Source organism: Pipistrellus hanaki, assembly GCF_964339955.1.
Source record: "Pipistrellus hanaki genome assembly, chromosome: 3".
NCBI classification, from domain to species: domain Eukaryota; kingdom Metazoa; phylum Chordata; class Mammalia; order Chiroptera; family Vespertilionidae; genus Pipistrellus; species Pipistrellus hanaki.
The window spans coordinates 37,822,280-37,844,350 of record NC_140505.1 but is presented as its reverse complement, the minus strand read 5'-3'; the positions used below and the strand labels follow the sequence as shown (position 1 = coordinate 37,844,350).

General features: G+C 40.2%; 1 protein-coding gene across 11 annotated transcripts in view; it reads left to right on the top strand.

The window, feature by feature from the left end:
- MBNL2 (muscleblind like splicing regulator 2) overlaps positions 1–22,071 on the top strand; it is a 169,264-nt gene that overhangs the window by 15,142 nt on the left and 132,051 nt on the right. The window lies entirely within an intron of this gene.

Genomic DNA, 22,071 nt, shown 5'->3' with positions numbered 1-22,071 from the left:
CCTGATCATTGTTAATTTAATCTTTCCCTGTGCATTCTACTTAGTGAGGTATTCTTGGAGACAAACATTTTTGCAGAAAGAAGGAATACTGGTGAATTGTCTTAAATTTTCTTCATTTCCTTTCATGGAATGTTTCTTTAGTAAAACAGATAGATGTATAGGTAAATCACCATGGTGAAGGTGGCCCATGCCAAAAGAGAGTTGTAAGGTCCCCTGGCATTAGATTACTGCAGTTCAGGTGAAGCAGGGAAGGCTCCCTGGAGGAGACGGCCTCTGAGATGGCCTGGGAAGGAAGGGTGAGACTGTAATGCATGCACGTGAGAAGTGCCCATGCAGTTTTCTCTGGAGTATGGGCCAGAGTCGAGGAAGTACTCGTGAAGGCACAGCTAAAATGCTTGGCATGGACTCAATGGTGGAGGACCCTGAATGCCAAACTACGGGTTTTCAGCTTTGTTCCAGTGCCACAGAGAACCACCACATGTTGGTGAGCAGGTGACTGATGGGGTGAGACATGCTTTAGGAGATAATCCTGTGAGCACAGTTTAAAGCTGAGAATGCAGGCACCAAGGCAGTCGCGGGCACATTGAGTTGGAATAGCAGCAATTGAGAACCTGGCAGAAGACCACGTGCTGATGCAGGTCCTACTTCCTAAGAGTGAGGACAGGACTGTTGGAGCCCAGGGCAAAGGAGGGGAGTCTAGGATGCATGAACATAGGTAACAGAAACACACAAGAGGAAAAGGAAGACAATGAGATGGATCGTGGTCATGAGAAGTTTGAAGTGAAGTTGGACTGTCTTCATGAAACTATAGGTCTAGCCTTCTGTGAAGTGTACAGCTAGATGTGTATTTGGGATTCATCGATAGCGGAGTGTTACTGAAATTATAAAAGAGTTGAGAAAGCTAGGGAAAAAAGTGATCTAGAAAATGGGGGATGACACAGCCTGGGGTAAGGCTTATGTTGGAGGAGATTTCCTAGGCACATCCCCAAAATGAAGAGCATTTCAGAGAGAAGAAGCATTCCCGGGAACAGATCTCAATGCCTTTGGATCTGCAAGAAGGAATCATGCTATTCACTATATCCTAGAAATAACACTGATGAGTGTTACAGCATGGACATGCTGTAGGGTTTCCTAAAATCAGATGACAATGGGAAATAAATCCAGATTCTAAAGAAAGCCCCTAAAGGTGAGGACTGAGCTTATCACCATGGCATATGGAAGCTAAGACAGCAGCCCTGACCTTTGGGAAACACTTTTAGGGAGTGGTGACTGGGAAGCTGAGTGTCAAGGTACCAGGAGATTGGAAAGTGAAAACATTTAGGGAGTGTGGCCTATTTAGTAATCAAAGGCGAGGTGGAGAGGAGCAGAGAGGAAGCAGGTGAAATAAGATGTGAAGGTGTGAGGGAAGGTGGGCTGGGCTGCCAGATGGCACCTGGTGCAGCTTTAAGCCTGAGGATGCTGCAGGGGATGGATGGGCTGAGAGGACCAGGGGGAAATGGTTTTTGAGAATTTGTAGAAACAGCTCTGGTTCTGCTATAACAGGGAAGGTGAAAAACGTTAGATAAGTTAGAAGGAAGGTGTAAGTTGAGGTTTAAATGCTTCTTCAGGGAGACTCCCACAGGCGTTTGTCTTGAAATGAATTCTGTTTTATTCAAAATAACTGTAGAGGGAGGAGACCAGTGTACTGCAAAAGTTCCCAATTATTAATGAAAGATGAGCATTGCATCATTTCATGCTTTGCTAACATACAAGGATGCTGTTTCTAATGTGCTTTACCAATGTTAATAGTTGTTCTTTTGTTACTTTATCATTTCCCTTAGCTTTTTTTCTTAATCTCATTGGGTTCAGCAAAAGGATAATTCATGGGCATAGCCCATTGGTCGGCAAACCCATTAGTCAACAGAGCCAAATATCAACAGTACAACGATTGAAATTTCTTTTGAGAGCCAATTTTTTTTAAACTTAAACTTCTTCTAATGCCACTTCTTCAAAATAGACTCGCCCAGGCCATGGCATTTTGTGGAAGAGCCACACTCAAGGGGCCAAAGAGTCACATGTGGCTCACAAGCCGCATTTTGCCGACCACTGACCTACCCCCTTCTCCTAAGTAACAAAATCTGCCATTATAGATGTCACCTGTGGAATAATGTTGGTCTCCTATTGTAGTCATCCCCATGCATTTTAAACTTGAGCCAATGTCTGGTAAATAACAGGCGCTCAATAATTGTTTGTGGCATGCAATCCGATGATTGAAATGTCTTATCCAAACAGGCATTTCTATAGATGATTATTAGCTGTGACTCATATTTATGAAAATCCATAGTTATCATCCGCCCAAATATACCCAGAAGTTTCTATTACAGATGAAGACAGATTGCATCCTCTGCCCCCAGAGATTGTACACATATCTACGAAATTGTACTTTGTTCTGAAGAGAGGCTGGCTAAGCCCCAAGCCCTTCAGTCCGGGCTCTTTTTTGCACATGAACTTTAGAGAAGAAGTTTGGCTGATAAAAGCAATGTGCAGCGAGAAACCAAGGGCAAAATGCATGTGCTGGGGAGTTATCTGGAAAGTCCTAACCTTTAAAATAAGTTTTAGTTGCTTAATTGCTGTAGGAGAGTTACTTCTGGTTGTGTTTGGCTGCACAAAATGTACTGCACATCTCACAAAATGGGTTGACCTATTTATTTGCCTTTGAGGGCCACTTGAAAACTAAGTAAAAAAAAAAAACAAGCCTGCCCACAGTCAAGGCCAGAATGAGCTCTTATAGCCACTGTGACAAGGTCATATTTCTGTGTTACATTTGCTCCCCCACTCAACCCAACCCCAGGAGAAGAAAGAAGTGTTTTCTTCCCAACCCATTTCTAAAGCCCTTACTAGTTACTCCAAACACTGGTTTTGTTGGCTGCATGAACTCTTGGGAAGAAGACAAATGACAGATTCCTAGGCCTCAGACCCCGAAATTCTAACTTGGGATGTCTGGGGCTGGTCCCAGGAATCTACATTTATTACAAACACACAGAGTGATGTGAGCATGATTAACAGATCTCCTGGCACAAGGATTAAGAAACAGTTCAATTCTTGCATTCAAATTCTGGCTCTGCCGCAGAGTAGATGCACAACTTCAGGCAAATTATAAAAACGTATGTTTTTATTGATTTTTAGAGAGGGAGGAAAAGAGGAATAGAGTGACAGAAATATCAATGAGAGAGAAGCATCACTGAATGGCTGCCTCCTGCACGCCCCCTACCTGGGATCAAGCCCTGGTCATGTGCCCAAACTGGGAATCAAACTGTGACCTCTTGGTTCATGGATTGACACTCAACTACTGAGCCATGTCTCCTGGGCTCAGGCAAACTTTAAAATGCATGGAAATCTCAGTTTTCTCATCTCTAAATGTGGGTATTAATGCCCACTTCTCTGGATGCTGAGTAGTATTAAATGAGACCACCTATGTAAAGAAGTTCTATCCTGCACAGAATAAATACTCCATACATTATATTTGGATATTATTTGGATATATTTTTCTTGGCAAACATGAGGATATTGGGGAATAATCCCAAATAAATGCCCTCTAAGCAATTCTAAAAAGAGTAAAAACTTCAATATGACTATTTCTGCACTTTTTAAAAGTTTGTTATCATTCACACACACAAAAAAAATTACTGTTTTTGCAATAAAATGCTATAAAAGGTCTTCTATTCTACAAAATAATTTCATGGTAGGAATTATAAGACACTACAGCATATTACCCAAGCTGAAGGGATGCAGGTGCTTTTGAAAGCAGGGGGACTGGGCTGCATTTGGAAAGTTTTATAAGGTGCACAAGTGAACATGGAGCACTTGACCCAGCTCTGTGGCTTGAGCTGTTTTTGCACAGATAAAATTGATTCTGTTACCACTCAGGCCATTTTTAATTTAGGTCATTTACGCACATGGTAACTGGCTCACATTGGGACCAAACTCCTAAACTTAAACTTTACAAATGAATGAATGAGTGAGTGAATGCATGAATGAATTTCCTTTGGGGCCAAAAACACTCCTGACATCTGCCTGTTCATCCTGGCCGTCTACTCCCTGAAGAATGGTTGGCGCTTTGCTGCTTAGAGAACAAATAAGCAAGGATTGCTCCAAGGTGTTTCCTGCACCCACGTGCTTCTTCCTTCCTGGATGTAGTGACCCAGTTGCCTGTGTCAGAAGACTGGGGATCGCATGTCCTTTTGTCTTTTTTTTTTTTTCTCACCCATCAACAGCAGAGATGTTTTCACAAGCTAGGTGCCTGCCGGTGCCCCAGGCCACAAGATTTGGGTCACACACAGCAAGAGGAAAGAAGTGTGGTGTGGAGCCCGTTTGATCAGCACACAAGGATAAATAAAAACAGAAAACTGAAAAAAAAAAAATTAAAAATAGAAAGAGTGCAAAGAACAATGTATGATACTCTGGGACAGAGAAATCTTAGTGTCAACTTTCAACTGAGGCAAGGTTTCCAAATATTTCCAAAGCAAAGCATACTTGTAAATCTTTGAATCCATAGTGAACCGTTTTTAAAAAGCCTCATTCTCCCCATTCAGAGAGTATCCAATCATGTGCCTAGTTCCCTAGTACTGTGGTTGGCAAACTGCGGCTCATGGGCCATATGCGGCTCTCTGGCTCCTTGAGTTAGAAGAAATTTAAGTTCTAAAAAATTGGCTCTCAAAAGAAATTTCAATCATTGTATTGTTAATATTTGGCTCTGTTGACTAATGAGTGTGCCGACCACTGGCCTAGTACATAGATGCTATTTAAAACAAGCAAAACAAAGATGTTTGGTAGCCCAAAATTGCACTGAAGTGTTAAGATACACAATGCATGCACATCTCTCTCTCACACACACACAGAAATACAGGTGCCCACTGCAAACGCCAATGGAGAACCCCAACACTAGCCCTCTTTGGATTGGGAACCCCAGATATTTAATGTGTAATCTAAGGCAGGAGGGAGGGTGAGGCCATCTGAGTTGGGCCTGGCTCCAGTGGAGGGAATTCTGAGTTGAGAAGGCTGCCTGGATATAGATAACTGCAAATGAGAGCGGAAGACAGCCCCTATCAAAGGAAACCATTCAAACAAAATCCAATAGGAGGAAATGAGCCCTTATTGTGTGCACACATGGGGTTCCACAGAAAGGAAATTGCCTGAGTCAGGGACACTTCCGAAGCCTCCTGAAGCTGCAAGTCAAGGCTCTGTTCCCATAACCTGGAGGTGTCTTTCTCAACCCTGGCTTGGCGGCAGGGAAACAGGTAGGATTTTAGCAAAGCCGCCCACATTCCCAGACTTCCAGGAATTTTGATTGCAAAATGTGTCCTTGGGAACCCAAAAGGCAATTCCTTATGTTCTTCCTTATGCTTCAGAATGTCTGAATCTAGGGAAAAAGTAGAGAACAGGCACTTGGTTCAAATAATTTGGTCTTTTTTTTTGGTGAAGCTCTTTCATTCTTTAGGGCCCATCAGGCACCAAAGAGACAGCCTTTGCAGGGCGGGGCCACCTCGCTATAGGGCCCTTGCCAGATCCCTGGGGTGGCTTTCTGGGATTAGGCCCTGTGATCAGCCCAGAAGTATTTCACACCCAGGCCCCTGATCCAGACAACAGTAGCATCATCCAGTCTCATTCTCCGCCCTCTTTTATCCAAAATGTAATCCAGAACACAACCAGCTTTTGGTTTTGCAGGCTACAGGCTGGTGCCTGTCCTGGGCCCCATGGGAAACAAAGAAACATGCATGACGTCCTGGTCCCCGAAAATTCTAGAGTCTAGGAGAGAATCGTTCATTCCAGTAAACTTAAGAAACAGGAATTTCCTGGAGCCCCTGGGGTAGGGTGGGTGGGGGCACCTAGGATTGTGAAAGAAGCGTGGAAAGGGCGGAACTTGTTATTTTGTTTCTTCTTTGTGTTGATTGGCAGTTTGAGTACAGTACAATGGCATGCATTATGGAGTCATTTTCCACTGAGGTCATCCTCTGAAGGTGGTGCTGGTGGGAGAAGTGAAAGAAGACAGTGAGCTGCATGCTCATAGCACAGGCCCCGCCCCTCCCTGGCTGAGTGGACAGGCTCCCGGGCAGGAGTCCCTGCCTTGCTCTCTGCCTCTGCTTGGACCCCAGAGGTTTGGCACAAGTTCACAGCGTTACCACCCCAGCCTCCTCTCCTGCATCCTCGCCCAGCCATGGCCAGTGGCAGGTGTGGCCAGTGGGTGGAGGAGAGAAAGTTGCTCAAAAGATAGCACTCCATGCCGAAACGGGTTTGGCTCAGTGGATAGAGCATTGGCCTGAAGACCGAAGGGTCCCGGGTTCGATTCCGGTCAAGGGCATGTACCTTCGTTGCGGGCACATCCTCAGTAGGAGGTGTGCAAGAGGCAGCTGATCCATGACACTCTCTCATCGATGTTTCTAACTCTCTATCCCTCTCTCTTCCTCTCTTGAAAAAAGATAGCACTCCTTGAGCACATCAAATTCCACTGCACTTCAGATAGATGGATTGTCTATTAACAAGGGAAGATAAAATTTCAGGTTTTATATTTTCTCAAGGACTGCTCCTGGATCGTTTATTTATTTATTATCCAGGCAGTCAGCAGACCCTAGTTGAGTACCCAGATGCTATATGGGTGCGGAGCTAGAACGATGCCTTACTCTGAGCTCAGTTGGCTCAGTTGGTTCATGTTCTAAGCCAGATACAACAGCCACAAGGTCAACTTCAAGGACAAAAGTCTAAAAGTACAAGGGGGCATAGTGGTCAGGGAGGGTCACAGTGGCTCCCTTGGGGCAATGGGGGTGGGGGACAGGGTTGGCAATGATTTTTCCGAGAAGAGACATTTGAACTGGGCCTTGAAGGATGTGCCAAATGACAGTGAGCAAACAAAGGGGTGTCACAATCTCCTAATTGGTATGCTCCTTTTGAGGTCTGTCATCTCACATATAAGCTAAAACTAATAGGCAGTGAGATAGATTATTATTATTATTGCTTCTTTCTTCCCCACCCTTCAAGGGGGGAAAAATGTATGAATAAGAGTTAACTTGCTTAAAAATGGAACTGCAATACCACTTCTGGGAATTTATAGGAAGAAACCCAAAACACTAATTTGAATGAATGTGTTCACCCCTATGTTCAATGCAACATTGTTTACCATAGCCAAGATTCGGAAGCAGCCCCATAGTCCATTAGTAGAAGAGGGTATAAAACAGCTGTGGTACATTTGCAAAATGGAATACTATGCAGCCATAAAAAGGAAGAAATCTTTACCCTTTGCGACAGCATGGATGGACCCGGAAAACATTATGCTAAGTGAAATAAGCCGGTCACAGAAAGACAAGTATCATATAATTTCACTTATATTGTCTGAAATAAAAAAATATTATACAGAGTCCTAAAAACAGAATGGAAGATCGCAAGAATCAAGTCAAAGATTTGGAATACAAAGAGCCAGAAGACACTCCTCTGCAGAAGCAAGAAGACAAGAGAATCCAGAAAATTGAAGATAATGTAAGAAACCTTTGGGACAACTTCAAGAGAACTAACATCAGAATTATGGAGGTGCCAGAAGAAGAGAGAGAGCAAGATAGTATATTTAATGAACAAACTGAACTGACAGCAAAAGAGAGACAGACTGAGAGAGAGAGAGAGAGAGAGAGAGAGAGAGAGCAGGCAGACAGTTCTGGTGAGATTTGTAGTGGGGTGGCAGAAAGATTGAGCAAAAAAGAACAACAACAATAAAAAGAACTCATGGACACAGACATCAGAGTGGTGATTGCGGGGGGGAAAAGGTAGCTGGAAGTGGAAGATGGTATAGTAGAGATAAATGGCGATGGAAAATAAATAAATATTTTTAAAAGAAACATCTAAAAAATAAATTAAAATTAAAATAAATAAAAAGCAATCAGTTGCCAGCAAAAATGTGGATGCACAGAAATAAAATGACGATGTTATTCAGCATGACTGAGACTGGATATTTCAGGGAGATTTTTATCCAATGATGTAGATGTTGTTTTGTTACCAGGAGGAATGGCAGGGTAAGGAGGAAGGGCAGGGTAAACTTCTCCGCAGATTCCTGCTGGTTCTCCCCCACCTGTTTCCCACAGCATAAAAAGTAAAAAACAAAACAAACAAACAAAAACAACCAAACAACCAACCAACAAACAGAAAAACAAGAGGAAGAACGGCACCTTTCTTCTCAGGCCACAGTGTGGACAGTATCTGGCCCTCCCCGCTGGCCAAAAATGACGAAATCCCCAAACAATTCATCTCACATGACACCCGGGAATGGTGGTTTCCAAATTCCTCACAGTTTAAAGGCTAATTTACAGTATTAGGTCATAGAAATGCTTGTAAAACTCCAACGATCCTTTAGTCATGTTGCGTTTATTTCAAATATTACCGCTTGCCCCGAGGAAGAGCCCTCTCCTGAAGATATTTGCAAGGAATTTAAGTTTGCTTGCATTTCAAACATCGTGAGCTTTTTTTGGTTGTTGTTGTTGTTGTTTATTGGCTGTCCTTAATAAACACAGCCTGTCATTTTGAAAGCAACCCTTTGAGGGATGCAGAGAGGAAAGGAGGCCAGTGCCCACTAATACTGCTCAATAGATCATGGCCAGGACAGCCGAGGGAAACGTGTTGTCTGGAAGAAAGATATGGAAACTAACAGAGACAAGTCAACTTATGTTCAGGATGATCCCACAAACCACTGAAGTTCACCGGGAACCATGAAATGTTGGCTTTTCATGTATTCCCAGTGCTTCGGTGCCTTTGTTTTACAATGTAGACCAGCTGATAATGTGCCTTGTTCCTCGTTGACTTTGCAATCTCATTCTTTGCCACAAATATAATGGCCTGTTTGTCTTTCCTCGGATGCACCCCGGCCTAAGAATCAGACATTTGTTTCACAGTTCTTGTTTTGAAGAAATCAGTTCTGGGTACATCTTTATACTGCCCATAAAAATAGAGGCCTCTCTGGGCCAAAGATACCCCAGGTCTGTGCTGGGGTAGACTTAACACTTGTCCACTACTATAGAAAATGAAATTGAAATTTAATAAAACTTCATTTTAACCTAATAACTGAAGGACCCTGAATTATAGGCTATTCATAACGTTGTACACTTTCATTAATTATAACGACATACAGCAATTTGAACTGGCCAAGAGTATTTTATCTCATAATGGCTCTTCAGAAGTTCTTATTAATGAAGAGATAAGAATGATTTATGAGTGGTATTACAGGTATTTATGTCTAAATGAATGGTAATGAAATGTCTGAGAAGTTTGTTCTCATAAGTAGGGTAAATATTCCCTTTAGAATGATGTTAAGACTTAATTTATTCAGCAAGCATGCTCCTTCTGCCCCCTTTTTTCATAAGTAGTTCAAAGGTAACCTTTAGTCTAGACTGGGGGTGGTTTCAGTTCATGAGGGAATGCTGATCAGTTGGCAGTGGCTGCCTGCCTGTTTTGAGAAAATTTTGAGTGCCACGTCTAGATTCAGAGGGATACGGTACTGGGATCAATTAGTCACGCCTGCCCTGGACGGGCAAGGTGAGAAAGGGGGACCTGAGTGGCATCGGCTTGCTGTTCTTGGCATAGGACTTTCTGAAGTGTCACAAAGTTGGAATTCTCATCAAAGTACCCTCTGGAAAAGACTGAAAATGAGAGCAACTTCTGCGATGCGGGTAACACAGTTTCTATTGTAGCTGTCCCCAAAATTCAGCAGCAGTTGAAGGTTTTTTTCTGAAAAGGTGGTAATCACTGAACTATCTTAATTCACTTAAACCCCTATGTAAAAAAATTAAATTCAGCCCAGTTGGCAGGCTCAGTGGTTGAGCTTCGACCTATGAACCAGGAGGTCAGGGTTTGATTCCTAGTCAGGGCACATATCCAAGTTGTGGGCTCCATTCTCCAGTGTGAGGTGTGCAAGAGGCAGCTGATCCCTGATTCTCTCTCATTGCTGATGTTCCTATCTCTCTCTCCCTCTCTCTTCTTCTCTGAAATCAATAAAAAAAATATGTAAAAAGAAAAGAAAATTAAGTTCAATTTACTAATTGTGGCTATGAAAAACGCACTTTCATTTGTACTAAATTTGAGGGACAAACTTATAACTCTTCTTTATCCTGAGTGTAATATTAGGGATAAGAATGGGGGCCTGTTACATTGGAAGGAGCCCTTTGAAATAATATCTTGACCTTTTGTTTTCATTTGATTTGTAGTCATTATTATTTCAGTTTTTGAAAGAAAATGAACAAGTACTTATTTATTCCCACTAAAAACAAAACAAAAAAATCTAAATTCAGAGCAAGGTCCATATAGCAACACAATTTTCTTTCATTTCTAAGTTAAATAACAGATAATGAATAGGACAAGGAATTCTTATAAAGTATCCATTATATTCTAGGCACTTTGACAGTAACTTTCAAAATGTTAAAAAAAATTTTCAATTTTAATGCTCTCAATTGCCCTGAAAGATATAAATATTGTCCCATTTTATAGATAAGAAAAGTGAGGTTTTGAAAGGTCAGACTGTTAGTTCAATATGGAGCCTCTTATGAGGCTGAAATTTCTATTTGGAGTTCAGAATTTAAACATGTGCCACTCATCCTAGCTTTTGAATAGGACTTTTGCATGAATGTTTTGTATATTGACTTAAAAAAAAATCAAATAAAATAAAAAATTCTAAAACTTTAAGATTTTGAGATCCCTCAGTAAATGTTGGCTACTGTTATTTCTCCCTCTCATCCCCTCCCCCTCCTCTCTCATATATATATATATATATATATATATATATATATATATATATATATATATGAATGGTTATTGAACTTCAAATATTTATTGCAAACCACTTTGCCTTTTTATTTCAAAAAGAAATGTGAATGCCTACTCTTTATGTTAGAAAATGTTCTAAACCTAGAACAAGGAATTTTTTAATAGGAGGATAAAGACTGTAAAGTATACAATAAAACCAGCAGTGTGTGTAAGGAACCAGAATACTGTCCTGACATTTTATACAGTACGTAAATTGCACTTCTAATCCAGAGAAGTCTGCTTTTAGTTAAGCACTGTGAATAAGTCCTGTTTCTAAAATTCTCCCTCCCTGTCTTTTGGTGAAAGGGGGCAGTGGGGTTGGCAGTAGAGAGGGGCTATTTTTCCCTCTGAGAAGGCTTTTTATTAATTTCTTTTGCTGAATTTTTGACCCTGTAAAGAAAAAGAGAGCTATTGTACCAAACCATAGAATGGGACAGGCTCCCCCAGACGGGGTGTTTCCTTCCCGCTGAAGGACACAGATATCATCTTTATGAGCTGGGCCCAGCTTTATCGCAAAGCCAGTAGATTTCCTTAATATACTTATTGCTGTTTTGTAAATAGCGTGGAGGCAATCATGAATCTGAATCACTCACAGGGTCAAAATGAGAATGATACTACTAATCTTAGGAGAAAAATGTTGAGTAGCCTAAATATTGAAATCAGTCATTAGAATTCTTTCTTATTGTGCAGGCTGACAGCTCCAAACCAACCCTTTGAGTACCTGTTGTCTACCTCTGAAACTGAATGAGACAGTGCACGCTAGAAGCACTTTATTCACTGTATAAAATTCTTTGCACATGTGGCTGATGATATTAATGACAGTAATTGTATTAAAATTTTTAATTAAGGCAGAAGGAAAGCTCTAAGATTATCTGCCATGTTTCTTTAAAAAGATGATTCATCAGCCCAGCTGGTGTTGTTCAGTGGTTTTGCATCAACCCATGAACCAAGAAGTCACCAGTTGGATTCCTGATCAGGGCACATGCCTGGGTTGTGGGCTTGATCCCCAGAAGGGAGTGTGCAGGAGGTGGCCAATCGATGATGTTTCTCTCTTGTCAATGTTTCTACCTCTTTATTCCTCTCTCTCTAAAAATAAATAAAAACAAATTAAAAAGAAAAAAAAAAGATGATTTATTAAAAACTGTAGCATGCTTTATTTGTTTCTTTATGTGCAAGAATATTTGGAGGAACAGGCACTGAATCCTGGCTCTGGGTTAAAAATATAAAAGCCCACAGAGGACAAGTTGATTTGTTTTTTAAACGGTATGCTACTCTCATTTTTTAAATTATGAGTTGTCTTTTGATTCCCTTTGAAGGAGGGGCAGGAGTGGGGACCTATTCTAAGGTCTGGGACAGGAAACGACTGGCTTTCGGTTCTAGAAGAACATTACCATGGCTCTTCCACAGCACTCAGGGAAGGTGCCATTTCTCTCATCCCTGTTTCTCTTATTTAGTGGATGGAGTTGATGCAATCTGGGACATTGCTATGTGAATTCAAATGTAAAGTTTTATGGCTATTGAGGTAGTCATATTGCATATTGAAAACTGTTTGGTTCAGTGGATAGAGCGTCATACTGCGGACTGAAGAGTCCCGGGTTCAATTCTGGTCAAGGGCACGTGCCTTGGTTGCGGGCACATCCCCAGTGCGGGGGGGGGGGGGGGGGGGGCGGGGAGGGGGGAAGGGGGGAGGGGGCGGGGTGCAAGAGGCAGCTGGTCAATGTTTCTCTCTCATCGACGTTTCCAACTCTCTATCCCTCTCAATTCCTCTCTGTGTAAAATCAATAAAATATATTAAAAAAAAGAAAACTCTTTGGAACCCTAGATGTTTTCTTCTTATTTTGTTTGTATTGATTTGAGAAAGAGAGGAAGGGGGAGAGAGAGAGAGAAGAGAGAGAGAGAGAGAGAGAGAGAGAGAGAGAGAGAGAGAGAGAGAGAGAGAGAGAGAGAGAGAGAAGATCAAAGCATGGGTGGCAAATCCTTCATTACATTTTCTAAACTTCAAATAATGATCATCAATCTCTTTCTAGGTTAGCATTTTTATGTTGCACTAGAAATGGTGCTTCCTGGTTCCATCCGATATTTATGACTCCGAGATTTAACATGTAATTATTTACTCTTTGCATAACAATTTACTTTTCATAATATTTCACAGTCATGGTTGAGGCTCTTGTATGTGGTTGACTAGCTTAGTTGATTAAGCATGAAACAGTGATTACGGGTTTCTGATACCACGGATCTGTGCTTCATCCCGAACCTTAGCCGACCCTTCTAAAAATATCTGCTGTGAGTTCCCTAAGGGACCACCCCGTAGCATAATATCTTTTAGCCATTTAAAATGCGAAAAGCAATTCTATGCTCATTATTGCTATTAAGAATGAGAAAATCTTGATACCTTTTTCCCCCTTAAGATTCCCCCTTTATTCTAAAATCCTACAAAATCAAAGGAGGTGAAGACAAGGTGGAGCCATATCCTAACATGGAATGTTAAAACTGTCTCAGTCGGTGCCTTAGTGGTTAATTTTATATAACTCATGTTTTATTATTAGAAGTGATAATAAAATGTTATAACTTAACATTTTTATGCTGCTCTATGAAAAGCATTATGCAAATTTTACTATTAGTGGGAAGCTACAATTTGCAAGCCATTGTCACTCTGTTCATTATTTTCTTTAATCTCTTTTTAAAAAAAAGTTACCCAGCCCCCCTCCCACAGCCTACTCACTGTGAGTTTGAATTGTTCACATTAACATCAAGTTGTTTAAATAACAAACTGCATTGTACCTTGTGACTTATTTTTTAGCAATACTTTATTGTTATAATTTCTGTTGAGCAACTTGGACAATAGGTTGTGGTATGCAATCAGCTAGGCAACGTTTACAATGACAAAAATGTGTCCAGGCTTAGCAAAATAATGTGCTTTTCCAATTCTGCTACTTTCTTGCACTTTAGGATGTTCAGTCTGGAAAGTATATCCACATTTTATAAACAATTGCCTCTAGATCTTTATAACATTTAACCTATTGTTCAATTTTAAATGAGGAAATAACATGGTTTACAAGCATGAAAGCCCAGGGGGAATTTTTTGAATTTTTGTCTCAGGATATTTTTGTTTTATTTTCTGATGATAAAATATTTGCTTCCTGAATAAAAAATATAAAATATTTAATACCACATGGTAAGCATTTGGACCTGCCATACTACATTGTTAGAAAACATGGTGTGTGTCTTTTGGTTTTTGGTGTTTTTTTTGTTTTGTTTTGTTTTTTGTATTCCTCACCCGAGGATATTTTTTCCCATTGAACTTTTCTGAACAAGTGGAAGGGAGGGAGGGTGGGGGAGAGAGAGAAAGAGAAACAGCAATGTGAGAGAGACACATTGGTTGTGACCTGACTGGGCTTAGGGATCAAACCTACACACAGGTACATGCCCTTGACTGGGAATCGAACCCACAACCCTTTGGTAAGCAGGCCAACACTCTAGTCAGTGAGCAATACTAGCCAGGCCAACATAGTTTTAGAGAGCTACTTAATGCCCAATATTACAAAAATACCATAATTTAATTTAGCATTTTTTTGTTACACTGGTTCTAATTATTTATCTTCATAAATTGTACTATGATTAACATCTTTGAGATACATATTTAGTTTCCAGTCTGTTTTTTTCCTTTACTAAGTATTTCTCAAAGTAGGGTTGCTGAGAACTGTTATATTTTCAGATGCCTTGCATATTTGAGAATATTTTTCATTTTCATGTTGGAAATATATTATGACTGAGTATATTATTTAGAGTAATAAATTTCCCCCTCAAAATCCTATAGACATTGTCAAGTCAGAAGTCAATCAATGCACTTGTAGTTAACTCTTTTTGGGGCAGAAGAACTAAACAATTTCAGAAATCTTCCTTTTGTCTTAACAACTTCTAGGATGGTGGTTCTCAGAGCTTTTCTTTGGTTGCCTCGGCCACTGAAGTGTTTGGATCTTTGTTTTCAGCTCCTTTTTTAACCTCCCAAGATTTCCTTACCTCCATCTTTTAACTATTGTTTCTATTTCATTTACGCTTTTATTTATTTACTAGAGGCCAGGTGCACAAAATTCATGCATGGGGTGTGTATCCCTCAGCCCAGCCTGCACCCTCTCCAATCTAGGCCCCCTCAAGGGATGTCCAACTGCCTGTTTAGGCCCAATCCTACTGGGACTGCTGGTTCCCAACTGCTAACCTGACTGCCTTCCTGATTGCCCCTAACTGCTTCTCCCTGCCAGCCTTATAACCCCCTAACCAACCTCCTTACAGCCTGATTGATGCCTAACTGCTCCCCTGCCAGCCTGATTGCCCCTAACTGCCCTCCCCTGAAGGCCTGTTCACCCCTAACTGCCCTCCCCTGAAGGCCTGGGTCCCTCCCAACTGCCCTTACCTGCAGGCCCGGTACCCCAAACTTCCCTTCTCTGCCAGCCTGGTCACCCCTACCTGCCCTCCCCTGAAGGCTTAATCACCCTCAACTGCCCTCCCTTACAGGCCTGGTCCCTCCCAACTTTCCTCTCCTGCTTGCCTGATTACTCCCAACTGCCCTTCCTTGTAGGCCTGGTCCCTCCCAACTACCCTCCCCTACTGGCCATCTTGTGTCCACATGGGGGAAGCCATCTTGTGTTTTGGAGTGACAGTCAATTTGCATATCACTCTTTTATGAGATAGGACTCTCTTCAGGGGCATTAATAATTCCTAGGTTGGATCTTTGTTTTATGACCTTCATATCTCTCAATAGTCCTCTACTCATTTTAATCTCTTTTCCCTTTTTCTCTCTATTGTGTAAATATGTCTCAAGTATATTCTCCACCTCATTGATTCCATTTGGTACACTGACAGTGCTTTACTGCATAAGGTTCATATTCTAATTATATGGAAATGTTGATTTCTTCACATTCCTTTCTTATCTCAACCACTGCCACCATTATTTCCAGCTCTTTCAGTCCCTTTGCAATTTAGTCTATTGTGTTTTCTTATCTTTCCTTTCCGATTTCATGAACTCATGGAGAAAGGTTGAGCTTTTCTGCACTTCACTGAAAGCACAGAGCAAGATGTGGTCTTAACATTTCTTCACTTTTTAAGTGATGAACCTTGAGCTATCCATCTTGACCCTCTTTCGTTTGCAGGATCTTTCCATTGCTTTCATATGGGATCTTTGTCACAAATCTAGCTTTTCATTTGTTGTTAGGTTTTCATTCATTCATTCATTCATTCATTCATTCATTCATTCATTCATTATGAATGCAGAAGTCTGTCCAGGTTTGGTTCTTTTTATCCAAGACAGGGCAGAGAGATCTTTTTATAGCTCCTCACTTGCTGTTTATGTGTAGAATAATTTCCTCAAGTAGCAAGTAGAAGATTCTTTGTTGTAAATTTGATGAGTTCAGTGGTGCAGCAGCTTCGGTGTGGTGTAGAGTGAGTTCTGGCTATGGGTACCCTGCAGGCATATGTCATCTCTAATCATTTCTTGTCCTAAAGGTTACTTCTCTCCACCAATCTTTCCCTTTGCTCAGCCTGGAAGCCAAGTATACAACTCACCTAAGCCTCCTTACTGTTGGTATTTCAGGGTCACAAGGGAGACAAATTATTGAACTGTTGGTTTATAGTTTAATGTAGCTACTGGACAAAATTTGGGGTTTTTCAGTATAACCAGTAGTAGCACAGAGATTTTAAACACATGTGACTGGCACATTTTCCTTGTTTCTAGCACTGCTTAAAGCTTTCTTTTTCCATATATATATATATATATATATATATATATATATATATATATTAATCAGTCCTTAGTTATATTATTGGAGAATTAGTGGGGGAAGTTAGCAGCTTGTGCTCAATTTGGCATCATAGAAAGAATTCTGAAGTTTATAGTTAACACATATTGAAGCCATTAATTGATATTTTGCCCTGGCCCTGTAGCTCAACCATTAGAGCATCATCCCATACACTGAAAAGGTTGTGAGTTAGATTCCTGGTCAGGGTACATGCCTAGGTTGCTGGTTTAATCCCTAGTCAGGGAATGTGCAGGAGCAACTGACTAATGTTTCTTCCTCACATTGATGTTGCTCTCTCTCCCACCCTTCCTCTCTCTCTAACATCAATAAAAACATATCCTTAGGTGAGGATTAAATCTATATATATAAAAGCCCAGTGACATGAACAGCAGAATGACCAGAATTACTGATGGCTATCACATGCTCTGTGGCAGCCAACCAGCCTGATCCAGGCTCCAATTGCCCCTCCCCCTGGCCAGCCCGGCCCCCTGATCAGCCCCCATTGGGGCAGGCCTGCTGGACCCCACCCATTCATGAATTCATGCACCAGGCCTTTAGTATAATAATAATTTACCATTTTGTTCTTTGTTTACATTGTTTTTTATTCTTAGTAAGACTTGCATGCCTGTTATCAATGAAAGATTCATCTGTATATTATTTGTCCTTTGTTGTTTACCTTTTTAATCAAATCAGTATGGAATTTCTTTGAGAGAATAGTGAAAATTAAGGTTAGAAATCAATTTTTCTAATTATTGTAAACAAGGCATCCTTTCTCCACTGTCGTACTTACTATCTTGGATCTTAGGTAATCTGGGACCCCTCTCAAAATACTTGTAGTCAATTCCATTGATTTATCTCTCTATTCCTTTAGCAGAAACAAATTGTAGCAATAGTTTTAAATTAATAGTATATGTATCCATCTACTAAAGCCAATTCCATATGTTGTAATTCTTTTCCAGAAATTTATGTTCTGTCCTCATCTATTTCTTTAAGTTCTTTCCCAAACTAATAACAACCTCTTATAACAAAAAACAAAAACAAAAACAAAAACAAATCCTTTGAGCTTTTATTAAATTGTGTTTGATCTGTAAATTAATTTAGTAAAAAATAATATAGTAAGACATAATGTTCTTAAATGATAAGAATGCTAATCTAGAAATATCTCTCATTTTTGTTCCAATATTAGTGTATACCTCCAGGTAAAGTTTGTTAATTTTTATGTCTTTCTGAATACATTTTCCATCAGCATTATTCTCAATTGTTTTATATTTTATGTAGCTATTATGAATGATATATTTTTCTATTACACATTCTCTCTGATTATTGCTAGAGAACAAGAAAACTATTGGTTCCATTTAACTTCATTTAGTTACCTTATTTCTGACAGCTTAGCAGAACTCACTTTTATCCTGTGAGAAATATTTTTGAGAGAGAGATTTATCCTGTGAGAAATAAATTTAATTCTGTTGAATTTTTTGAGAATATAATCATATCATCTGATGATAATGATAGCATTTTCTCTTTTCCAATAGTTATGCCATATATTTCTCTTACATATTAATGTGTTGGCTGCACCGTTTCATGACTTTTTGAAAATTTTAAACAACTGATCTTTTCAAAATTCTCAAAAATAAATGATTATTCTATATTTTATATCCTTCTATGAATGTGTTCAAACTAATCATAGCAACCAGCAGATTTTTCATCTTGCTTACTGAAATTTAAGACACTTAAGTATCTCATAAATATTAGTTTTATGATATTAAGAACAAAATTTAGACTGATTGTACATAAGTTTCCTGCTTTATAGAAAGTATAACTTTGACTTATAAATTTAAAATAAAAAGAAACATCTATTTTTTTGCTGTCTCATCTATCCATCCATCCATTTATCTACTCAAAAAATATTGAACCCTGTGCTTAAAACAAAGAAATGAAAAAGTTCTACTCCCAACCCTCTAAAATCTCAGCTCAGACTTATTAGAGATGTATAGTTCTGTTCACATAATTGTACCCAAAGATGTTCACAGCTTGATTAAGTGATATCAAATGAAAAGTTACATACTGATTAAGTTCTTATTGCATTCTAATTATATGCTTATGAGTCAAAACTTGATCCTCTGAAATAGAAACATCTGTGACACATGAATAAAAACAAATACTAATTGTAATTTTGTTCATTTATTATCAGAGACCCTCCCTTTCCACCTCTCCCGTTTCTTGTATCCTTATCAAGATTTCTCAATTAAAGAAAGTTTGGAGCCGTTTTGATAAATTCAGAGAAATTACACTTGTTTTAAGTTTACTAGTTTTCACTCATCAAAATGTCATTAGCTAATCCTCCCTTAATAAAATAATGATACACAATGTTTTCTTTTTACAGTAACACCATAGTTATTATAATACTTATTATTGGGATTATCATATAGTGGTCTTTGGAAGTGTACATTATAGAAAATGTACATTTGAAACATGATGGAGGATTTTGTTACATTATGATGAAAGGGAAAGTATTTAACAATATTTTAGGAATACCTCATGAACATTTAAAAAAATATTTTTATTGATTTGAGAGAGAGAAAGAAACATCAATGTCAGAGAAACATTTTCAGCTGCCTCCTACATGTCCCCTACTGGGGATCAAGCCCTACTAGGCATGTGCCCTGACTGGGAATAAACCCGTCAAACTCTTGGTGTACAGAGACCCTGCTCACCCAACTGAGTCACTGGCCAGAGCATCACGGAAATTTTTGTTGTAAAAGTTTAAATTAAAACAAAAAATAATGTTATTAACTTATTCTACCACTCTTTCTCTAACAACTTTAAAATGCCCTCTGAAAAGCATTTGCCTCTTTTAAAAATATTTTTTTTAGTCTAAACATTTGACTTGAACTTGCATTTTGACTTATTTGAATCTTAAATCCAGTTTCCCTTACTTTTACATTTGCGTCTTATAGTTGTAGGAATGTAAGATGATCTACCATTCCAAACCTGCTTGTTAATTACTGCCTTATCCTCAGTCATAGTACAGATTCCTTTCGAAAATAAGTAATTTGATAGATTTCATAAAGCAAGTTTCACTCTCTTCAAATGTGAGCAAACACAGCTAAATCCCAATGGATGCTACTTCTCGGTGGCATGAACAGTCCAGGTGCTCTTGGCTGCCCTGATACTGTAGTAAGTAAATCAGTATATTAGATTTTCCAGTCCCGATGGTGACACTAAATCCAGAGTACGCCTCCATGATTATTTTAGACATCTCCGAGGTCTGGAGAAACACCATTTTCTTCTCTGAGGAAGATTAGTGGTTCAGATGAAATCTTCAGTCTTAATGAACCTGGTGTTTCTGCTGCAGGGTAACAAACCAAACCCCAGTGGGTCACAGGTGTCTCCCTAGAAATCCCTCTCGCTGCTGTTTAAGAAACATGGCTCTTCCCATGTCCGAGGCAGAAGTGGCCCTGGAGACGCTGTCGCTCAAGATTTCTCCCATTTTCCTTTCCACCGAGGCGTCCTAACAGCAGAGGGGAGAGGAGTTTTCTCCTGAGGCCTAGAAGAACTGACAGTATCTTTATTTATTGAAAGTCTTCTACCTCCTGCCTTCTACTCCATTATGTAGATTTGCTTTAATATTAAAAAAAATTTTTAAAACTACTTACACCAGCAGTGATTTGACTTTCTCTCTCTTTTTTTTTTTTAATATATTTTATTGATTTTGTACAGAGAGGAAGGGAGAGAGATAGAGAGCCAGAAACATCGATGAGAGAGAGTCATCAATCAGCTGCCTCTTGCACACCCCCTACTGGGGATATGCCCGCAACCAAGGTACATGCCCTTGACCGGAATCGAACCCGGGACCCTTCAGTCCCCAAGCCGACGCTCTATCCATTGAGCCAAACCGGTCCCGGCTTGACTTTCTCTTTTACCTCAACCACTTTTTAAGTAAAATTGATGCTTCCTTGGGCTACACCATGTTTACCTTTGGCCATGTAGCTACTCACACCTGTGTTCAACAACCACTGCTTGGTCCAGCATGGTATTTTGTTTTGTTTTGTTAATCCTCACCTGAGGATATTATTTTTCCATTGACTTTTTGAGAAAGTGGAAGGGGAAAAAGGTGGGGGTTGGGGAGAGAGACAAACTGACAGACATCGATGTGAAAGAGACACATCGATTGGTTGCCTCCCGCATGTGTCCTGACTGACCAGGGCCAGGGATCGAACCTGCAACCCAGGCACATGCCCCTGACCGGGATTTGAATCCATGACCCTTTGGCACACAGACTGACACTCTAACCACTGATTGACGCCAGCCAGGGCAGCGGCATATTCTTTTTCTGGTTGGATAAACGGAGGCCTGGAGAGGAATTGTAGCTTACCCCAAAGCTCCCGACTAGCGTGTGACTGCAGAAACTAACACTCAGCTCTTCTCAGCCTGACCCGTTAGCTGGCAATCAGGCTGTTCCCAAAGAGCAGTCCAAGTGTCTCTCAGAAAGCCTTACTTTGCTTTCACCCTTTAAAAACAAAATGCCCTTTCTTTTAAGAAACTGCCTGTGACCTAATGAGCTAAATATGTTTTTGATGGAGGATGAGAAGAGCTGAGCCAATTACCTAGGCAGCATCCGTAATGGACCCCTGGACTTCCATGTGCAAGCAACCCATTTCTTTCTGACCCTTCAAACCAAAGTGCCTCTCTTTCTGAGGGAAACCACTGGGGAAGCCTCATGCATTGCTTAAAACAGATACGACTTAAAGGATTGGCTTGGGGTCATGGATCTTGATGATCAGTTTTCTTTGGAAATATTGTAACTGCTCCTTGAGAAGCTAGAGGAAGCCTCGGAATCTCTGTTGGCAGAGTGGACGGGGAATCGGTGATAGCAACAGTGAAGAGCTCACAGCCAGGCTTAACAATTATTTGCTGCTGCTGAGTCATTCTTACTGGAAAAAGGGATACAGAGAGGAATCATGTCTGCCAAGTGCTGCCGAGGTTATCAGAGTGGCCTTCACCAAAATTCCCGCCATCGATATTGCGATCCTCTCCCAGGGTGAGGCAAGGACCCCGGAAATGACATGCCCTACGCTAGTGTTCTTCCTGAAGTCTTCCCAAATTCTTTCACTGACAGGTGTCAGTCAGTAGCCCTGGCAACAACCTAGTGTAGGTGGGATCATGGAAGTTTCTACTTAGAGGACTTGATCAAGGGCTTATATGGCTTGATCAAGGATCATGGTTGTATGAGCTGTGGCTCTTAATTGCCCAGTGTGGGTTTAAGTAAGCCGTCCATTTCTCATGGAAATGCACACCTTGGTTCCATCCTAAGAAAGTCCTTGGTGACTGCCAAGAAGACCCATCTCAATAAGCAAAACTTCATTGACAACTGTACATAGAGTGTCATTGTAATCACAGAAATTATTTTGCATTCCATCCCTAGTTAAAAACCAACTACATTAGCAAAATAATGTTGTAGATATAAAAG